The following is an 8957-nucleotide window of genomic DNA, read 5'->3' on the forward strand; positions in this document are numbered from 1 at the left end:
CAAAATCAAATGACATTGTGGGGCAGGCTTCATTTTGGGCCTTCTTTTTTTCAAGGTCGCTGCACTCAGAACGAGCTACGTTCAAGCGGGCGTCTCGTTGAACTCGGCACAGTCTGGAGACTATGGTTATGCCATTTTTGTGTTGATTTCAGAATGCCATTTTGGTGATGGTCCCTCTCCGTTTAAACACATTGCAAATGTACAAAAGTCAACTAGCAAGTCAGTGTCCATCAGTCAATTAGATGTCATTATGACACCAAACTGATATCAATTAACACCAAACCCACTTTTTCCTACTCATTTAGAAGCCAACTATCACATATGTCAGAGCAGGCCCATAATTCACAGCGCCTTCGGTTTAAAACATAATAAAAACGTAAAACACATAGTTACGTTCTAGCTGCGGGTCCAGGTCGGACATTATGTGAAGGCCTATGTGAGGCGACCCGAATCCCGAGTTTCGGCTCGATAGGTCCTTCGGTGCCCGAGTAAAACCCTAATTGGTGCTGAAAATCCACTTTTTTCCATGCCTTGCTACGGGGTCCTTGAATGAGCTATCGGACAGAAACGTTGGGGTCTGTCTCTATGGGCCGAGCCGGTTTCAATGCACCTAGCCTTGCGTCTCTGAGACTTTTCTAAATGTCGTCATTTTCGTAATGGTCAAAATGAATTGAAATCATTGCAAATGTATGAGGCTGTTTCTCGGTCCGAGAACCTTCTAGAGCCACCTAACTCACCACGCACCATCGACCTGAGGTCTAGAACAGGTTTCTAAAGTTTCGGAACTCTAGGTCTGACGGTTCTTTTTTAGCTCGAACAAAGCTAACTATTGCAGTCACTGTCTGTCTCTACGCACCCCAATATGTCCCTCCTTCCAAGTTGTGTTTTAGTGTGATTTATTTTTCCTTTGAAATTTTATGGGAAAAATGACTGATTTACAGTTCATGGGGGTTGCCTAATCACATATATGAAGTTTTGGAAAGATCTGACTTTTTTAACCCCTCGAAACAGCCCCTGAGACACCAATTATGACACTTCCGGTTGGCACAGGAAGCTATAAGTCAACACATATCCTCATTGGGGTATGCTGTTACAGAATCCTGAGTTTTAAGTCTTTACGTTAAGAATTGACTGATTTACACAGGGTTGAATGCACTATGTCTATCAAACTGCAGGCAGGGTATGGATATACACTTTTAGGGGATTTGAACCACTTCCGGTTGGTCTAGGAAGCTTAGAATCAACAGAGGTAGACCTCATAGTGGCCTGATGGACTGTTACCGAAGACAGGTTCATACGGCATTCATAACCCATATAGACTCCAGGTTGGGGGTCATTCTGATATTAATGGAACCCTACTCCTAAATGCGGCCCTCTTTCCATAGGGGCCGTCCTGACGGCCCTCTTTTATGGACACTTTAACATGTTCTGATGGATACTCATTGTTGTGCAACTGGTGATCTGAAATGTGCACCTGGGAACCCAAAAATTAAAATAAGCTCCAAAATGCATTTACCGGTCATTCTGATATTAATGCCCTGTTATAGGAGTACCCTACTACGGCCCCTTTCCATAGGGGCCGTCCTGAGGGATTTATGGAACTTTAACATGTTCTGATGGATACTCATTGTTGTGCAACTGGTGATTTGAAATGTGCACCTGGGAACCCAAAAATTAAAATAAGCTCCAAAATGCATTTACCGGTCATTCTGATATTAATGCCCTGTTATAGGAGTACCCTACTACGGCCCTCTTTCCATAGGGGCCGTCCTGAGGGATTTATGGACACTTTAACATGTTCTGATGGATACTCATTGTTGTGCAACTGGTGATTGAAAACGTGCACCTGGGAACCCAAAAATTAAAATATGGTCCTAAATGCATTTAAGGGTCATTCTCATATTAATGCCCGATATGGAAGCACCCTACTACGGCCCTCTCTCTGTCAGGGCCGTCCTGAGTGCTTTATGGACTGTTTAAAATATCACGATGGATACTGATTGTTGTGCAACTGGTGATTGAAAACGTGCAACTGGTAACCCAAAATGTATGGTAAATAAATCACAGAAATTGCACTATGTCCAACTCTGGGCCTGGTGATTGGGGAAATGGGCCTAAAAAAAGGGGGACAGAGCAGCTCACCAGAGGCTGACTGCTCTGCCCCCCTTAAGGACAGTGGAAATATGGACCTTCAGGCAGTTAGGCCCTCACTCACCACCCGGGTAACACCACTCTATTTCCGGGGATGATTCCAGCAGGGGACCCCCCCACCTCCACAACCTCGCACACCAGGTGAACCAGGGCACCCACACTTAAGCACCCTTCCTCGGGCTATAAAGCAGATAGCCGCGCTCTTACGAACCGCGTGCACCTGGTGACCCAAAAAGGACGTCGTGCACCTGGTGACCTAAAAAGGTCAATGTGCACCTGGTGACCCAAAATGAACGTTGTGCACCTGGGAACCCAAAATGGATCTTGTGCACCTGGTGACCCAAAAAAGGCCCAAAAAAGGCCCATGTGCACCTGGTCACCCGGCCGCTTTCCACCCAGTACCTAAGTCCACACTGGGTTTCCGGTGGTACTTTTCTACCTGGTACCCACCTTCCTTAGTCCGATTGCCCACTCTCTTTTTGGGCTATCGGACTCTGAGTTACCCACTCTCTCTTGGGTCTTTGGGTTACCAGGTACCGATGGTACTTTTCTACCTGGTACCCACCTTCCTTAGTCCGATTGCCCTCTCTTTTTTCGGACTCTGATCGGACTCTACCGATGGTACTTTTCTACCCACTCTCTCTTGGGTCTTTGGGTTACCAGGTACCGATGGTACTTTTCTACCTGGTACCCACCTTCCTTAGTCCGATTGCCCTCTCTCTTTTTGGGCTATCGGACTCTGAGTTACCCACTCTCTCTTGGGTCTTTGGGTTACCAGGTACCGATGGTACTTTTCTACCTGGTACCCACCTTCCTTAGTCCGATTGCCCACTCTCTTTTTGGGCTATCGGACTCTGAGTTACCCACTCTCTCTTGGGTCTTTGGGTTACCAGGTACCGATGGTACTTTTCTACCTGGTACCCACCTTCCTTAGTCCGATTGCCCACTCTCGTGGAGGAGACCTATCCCGTTCCATGAAAACCAGCCAAAAGAGGCAGGCCGTCCCGGGCCAACCGAAGCACCACGGCGGCCGGGACCTCCCATTTATTCAACACCAGACTTGCCCTACAATGGATCCTCGTTAAAGGATTTAAAGAGTACTCATTCCAATTACAGGGCCTCGAAAGAGTCCTGTATTGTTCGTCACTACCTCACCAAGTCGGGAGTGGGTAAATTTGCACGCCTGCTGCCTTCCTTGGATGTGGTAGCCGTTTCTCAGTCTCCCTCTCCGGAATCGAACCCTGATTCAAGTGACGTTTGAGCGATCAAAAGAACCATAACTGATTTAATGAGCCATTCGCAGTTTCACTGTACCGGCCGTGTGTACTTAGACTTGCATGGCTTAATCTTTGAGACAAGCATATGCTACTGGCAGGATCAACCAGGTAGCCACTCACAACTTAGATGTTTGTACCTGGGCGCTCGAAGCAAACAACAACCAGGGACCGATCCTATCCCGTCAGGGGAGGAGGCCCTGGCGCTATCCACCAAGCGCCCAGCGGGAGGCCCTGAACTGCCCATGGCCGGAGCCACAGGTGCCGGGGCGCCGCTCGAGAGGTCTCTTGTCTAGCTGGAGCGCCTATTCGGAACGCCATCAACTGGGCAAAAGGAACCACAACCTCAGACAGACCGCTTGGGTCAACCGGGTAGGTCCACGTTTAAAGACAGGGTTTGAGAATACGTGTTTCTGGCGCCGATGCGTTACGGGATGACCATCACCACATGCTTCGCAGCCTGAGTGTGCCACTCCCCGCACCGGAACACCAATGGAGGGCCACCAATGGAGGGTAGGCAACAACATCTCCTCCCCGCTGATCCTCAACACTGGGGCCCCACAAGGGTGCGTTCTGAGCCCTCTCCTGTACTCCCTGTTCACCCACGACTGCGTGGCCATGCACGCCTCCAACTCAATCATCAAGTTTGCGGACGACACAACAGTGGTAGGCTTGATTACCAACAACGACGAGACGGCCTACAGGGAGGAGGTGAGGGCCCTCGGAGTGTGGTGTCAGGAAAATAACCTCACACTCAACGTCAACAAAACTAAGGAGATGATTGTGGACTTCAGGAAACAGCAGAGGGAACACCCCCATCCACATCGATGGAACAGTAGTGGAGAGGGTAGCAAGTTTTAAGTTCCTCGGCATACACATCACAGACAAACTGAATTGGTCCACTCACACAGACAGCATCGTGAGGAAGGCGCAGCAGCGCCTCTTCAACCTCAGGAGGCTGAAGAAATTCGGCTTGTCACCAAAAGCACTCACAAACTTCTACAGATGCACAATCGAGAGCATCCTGGCGGGCTGTATCACCGCCTGGTATGGCAACTGCACCGCCCTCAACCGTAAGGCTCTCCAGAGGGTAGTGAGGTCTGCACAACGCATCACCGGGGGCAAACTACCTGCCCTCCAGGACACCTACACCACCCGATGCTACAGGAAGGCCATAAAGATCATCAAGGACATCAACCACCCGAGCCACTGCCTGTTCACCCCGCTGCCATCCAGAAGGCGAGGTCAGTACAGGTGCATCAAAGCTGGGACCGAGAGACTGAAAAACAGCTTCTATCTCAAGGCCATCAGACTGTTAAACAGCCACCACTAACATTGAGTGGCTACTGCCAACACACTGTCAATGACACTGACTCTACTCCAGCCACTTTAATCATGGGAATTGATGGGAAATGATGTAAATATATCACTAGCCACTTTAAACAATGCTACCTTATATAATGTTACTTACCCTACATTGTTCATCTCATATGCATACGTTGATACTGTACTCTATATCATCGACTGCATCCTTATGTAATACATGTATCACTAGCCACTTTAACTATGCCACTTGGTTTACATACTTATCTCATATGTATATACTGTACTCGATATCATCTACTGTATCTTGCCTATGCTGCTCTGTACCATCACTCATTCATATATCCTTCAAACGTTTCCGAAAGGGGCTCCCCGATAGAGGCAAATCCACTTGGGTCGGGAGGGAACATCCATCAGAACACCAGCCAAAGACCGGCCGATAGAGTCCCTCCCAGGTGGAAGACGAATGCAAATCAGTCAGAGGAAATTAAATTGGCTGGACAACAGAGGAGAACCATGGAGACGTACCGTGAAACAAGTATGGGACTGGACTGGAGAGCTAGCCCTCACCGGGACTAAGCAACGGTCGCAGAAGGGACGGGCACCTTCATTGGACCAGAACCATGGTCATTAATGAACCAAACCCACAAGGTAATAGCTGGGATAGAGCCACTGCCCAGGACAGAGCTCAATATCCTCCCATCACCAAGCTGGGAAACGTGGATCAAAAGTTAGGACAAATCGGACACTGGCGGTAAATGTCCAAAGTACCATGGTTCCGAGGGGCTCACATCCCTCAAAAGTACCCAGTACTCATTTTCTATTCGGGCTGATCAGTTTGACACCACCCCCGTCTCTCTAGGACATGGAAGTCTTGTTGTCAAAAACCAGGTTTCTGATTTCGCGCCGGTACCTGTCTGGTCGACCCGCCCCTGAGTGTGTCATTGACGAGCAGGCCAATTTATCGATATAATCCCGGAACCGCATAGGGTTTATGTGCGCCCAGCCATTGGGGGTCAAATTCCGTTTTTGCCAAAACGTGAATAAATCAAAAAGTACACCTCCAATCTGGGGCGTTTTTTGCACGAAAGGGCACAAATAGACGAGCATTTCCATTTAATTAAAAACGTTTTTGTATAAAACATTTTAATAGAAAATCGTGATTTACGTTTTTGGGAAAAAGTGAATTCTACCAGAAACATAGGTGCCTGTGGATGCGAAATCTTTTTTATATGCTGGAATTGTTGCCCATCACGAGAGAGGGTATGACACGAAATTTGGGACCTCTGGCCCTTCGGGAAGTATTTTTAATCATTTTTTGAAAATTTCAGAAATCGGTCGAAAAAATGACAGAGTCCCCACTTTTCACAGCCGTGCACCTGGTGATTGAAAATAGGCACCTGGTAACCCAAAAGTTAAAATACGGTTCTAAATGACTTAACGGTGTTCCAGATACCCATGCCCGCTATGGAAGCACCCTACTACGGCCCTCTATCAATGGGGGCCCGCCCTGAGTGATTTATGGAAGGTTTAATATTTTATTTTTTTCGTGCAACTGGTGATTGAAAACGTGCACCTGGGAACCTAAAATTACATGAGCGGTGTTCCAAAAAGTCATGCCCGCTATGGGAGCACCCTAATACGGACCTTTTATCCATGGGGGACCCTATACATCCGTGCACCTGGTGATTGAAAACGTGCACCTGGGAACCCAAAAAAAATATGGTCCTAAATGCATTTAAGGGTCATTCTCAGTTATTAATGCCGGTATACTACTGGCCCTCTCTCTGTCAGGGCCGCCATCTTGGACTATATGGATACCGTGCAACTGGTGACCAAAACGTGACCTAAATCAAAAAGTAAATATCCAATCTTTATGGGGTCATTTTTTAAACGATAGGGCACTCATAGACGTTTAAGATATTGTCATTTCATTAAAACTGGTTTTTGTATAAAACGTTTAATGGGAAATCGTGTTTTAAATTTTGGAAAAAATGCATGTTACTGGAAACATAGGTGCCTGTCAGGGCAATTTGTTTTTTACATGCTCTACTTGTTGCCCATTTATGAGACGAGCCCGATTTGGGACCTCTAGCCCCTCTCTGTCAAGTCCTATTTTTAATGGACTTTTTAAAAATTACGATTTGGATACTGATTGTTGTGCAACTGGTAACCCAAAACAAGTGGGTGCACCTGGGAACCCAAAAATTAAAATATGGTCCTAAATGCATTTAAGGGTCATTCTCATATTAATGCCCGATATGGAAGCACCCTACTACGGCCCTCTCTCTGTCAGGGCCGTCCTGAGTGCTTTATGGACTGTTTAAAATATCACGATGGATACTGATTGTTGTGCAACTGGTGATTGAAAACGTGCACCTGGGAACCCAAAAATTAAAATATGGTCCTAAATGCATTTAAGGGTCATTCTGATATTAATGCCCTGTTATAGGAGTACCCTACTACGGCCCTCTTTCCATAGGGGCCGTCCTGAGGGATTTATGGACACTTTAACATGTTCTGATGGATACTGATTGTTGTGCAACTGGTGATTGAAAACGTGCACCTGGGAACCCAAAAATTAAAATATGGTCCTAAATGCATTTAAGGGTCATTCTCATATTAATGCCCGATATGGAAGCACCCTACTACGGCCCTCTTTCTGTCTGATGGATACTGATTGTTGTGCCTTCTGAAAAGTGCTTTATGGACTGTTTAAAATATCACGATGGATACTGATTGTTGTGCAACTGGCAACTGGTAACCCAAAATTGTAAATAAAACAGAAATTGCACTATGTCCAACTCTGGGCCTGGTGATTGGGGAAATGGGCCTAAAAAAAGGGGGACAGAGCAGCTCACCTCCACAGAGGCTGACTGCTCTGCCCCCCTTAAGGACAGTGGAAATATGGACCTTCAGGCAGTTAGGCCCTCACTCACCACCCGGGTAACACCACTCTATTTCCGGGGATGATTCCAGCAGGGGACCCCCCCCACCTCCACAACCTCGCACACCAGGTGAACCAGGGCACCCACACTTAAGCACCCTTCCTCGGGCTATAAAGCAGATAGCCGCGCTCTTACGAACCGCGTGCACCTGGTGACCCAAAAAGGACGTCGTGCACCTGGTGACCTAAAAAGGTCAATGTGCACCTGGTGACCCAAAATGTTGTGCACCTGGGACAAAAAGGCCCATGTGCACCTGGTCACCTGGTGCTTTCCACCCAACCCAAAAAGGCCCATGTGCACCTGGTCACCCTTAGTCCGATTGCCCTTTCCTTTTTGGGTACCTAAGTCCACACTGGGTTTACCAGGTACCGATGGTACTTTTCTACCTGGTACCCACCTTCCTTAGTCCGATTGCCCACTCTCTTTTTGGGCTATCGGACTCTGAGTTACCCACTCTCTCTTGGGTCTTTGGGTTACCAGGTACCGATGGTACTTTTCTACCTGGTACCCACCTTCCTTAGTCCGATTGCCCACTCTCTTTTTGGGCTATCGGACTCTGAGTTACCCACTCTCTCTTGGGTCTTTGGGTTACCTTTACCGATGGGTTACCAGGTACCGATGGTACTTTTCTACCTGGTACCCACCTTCCTTTGGGTTACCAGGTCCGATTGCCTGGTACCCACTCTCTTTTTGGGCTATCGGACTCTGAGTTACCCACTCTCTCTTGGGTCTTTGGGTTACCAGATGGTACACCTGGTACCTTAGTCCGATTGTCTTTGGGATGGTACTTTTCTACCTGGTACCCACCTTCCTTAGTCCGATTGCCCACTCTCTTTTTGGGCTATCGGACTCTGAGTTACCCACTCTCTCTTGGGTCTTTGGGTTACCAGGTACCGATGGTACTTTTCTACCTGGTACCCACCTTCCTTAGTCCGATTGCCCACTCTCAACTGATTTAATGAGCCATTCGCAGTTTCACTGTACCGGCCGTGTGTACTTAGACTTGCATGGCTTAATCTTTGAGACAAGCATATGCTACTGGCAGGATCAACCAGGTAGCCACTCACAACATAGATGTTTGTACCTGGGCACTCGAAGCAAACAACACCAGGGACCGATCCTATCCCGTCAGGGGAGGAGGCCCTGGCACTATCCACCAAGCACCCAGCGGGAGGCCCTGAACTGCCCATGGCCGGAGCCACAGGTGCCGGGCGCCGCTCGAGAGGTCTCTTGTCTAGCTGGAGCGCCTATTCGGAACGCC

General features: G+C 48.0%; 1 long non-coding RNA gene across 1 annotated transcript; it reads right to left on the reverse strand.

Annotated features, from left to right (window-relative positions):
• Positions 1 to 2520: 2520 nt before the first annotated feature.
• On the reverse strand, positions 2521 to 8639 carry LOC121840377. The gene is made up of 3 exons (XR_006079580.1): positions 8504 to 8639; positions 2836 to 3076; positions 2521 to 2590 (listed from the first exon to the last, which is right to left on the reverse strand). It is a non-coding gene; the product is annotated as an uncharacterized LOC121840377 (long non-coding RNA).
• Between the last annotated feature and the right edge of the window lie 318 nt (positions 8640 to 8957).

The sequence above is a fragment of the Oncorhynchus tshawytscha genome, linkage group LG21, assembly GCF_018296145.1.
Source record: "Oncorhynchus tshawytscha isolate Ot180627B linkage group LG21, Otsh_v2.0, whole genome shotgun sequence".
In the NCBI taxonomy this organism is placed as follows: Eukaryota; Metazoa; Chordata; class Actinopteri; order Salmoniformes; family Salmonidae; genus Oncorhynchus; species Oncorhynchus tshawytscha.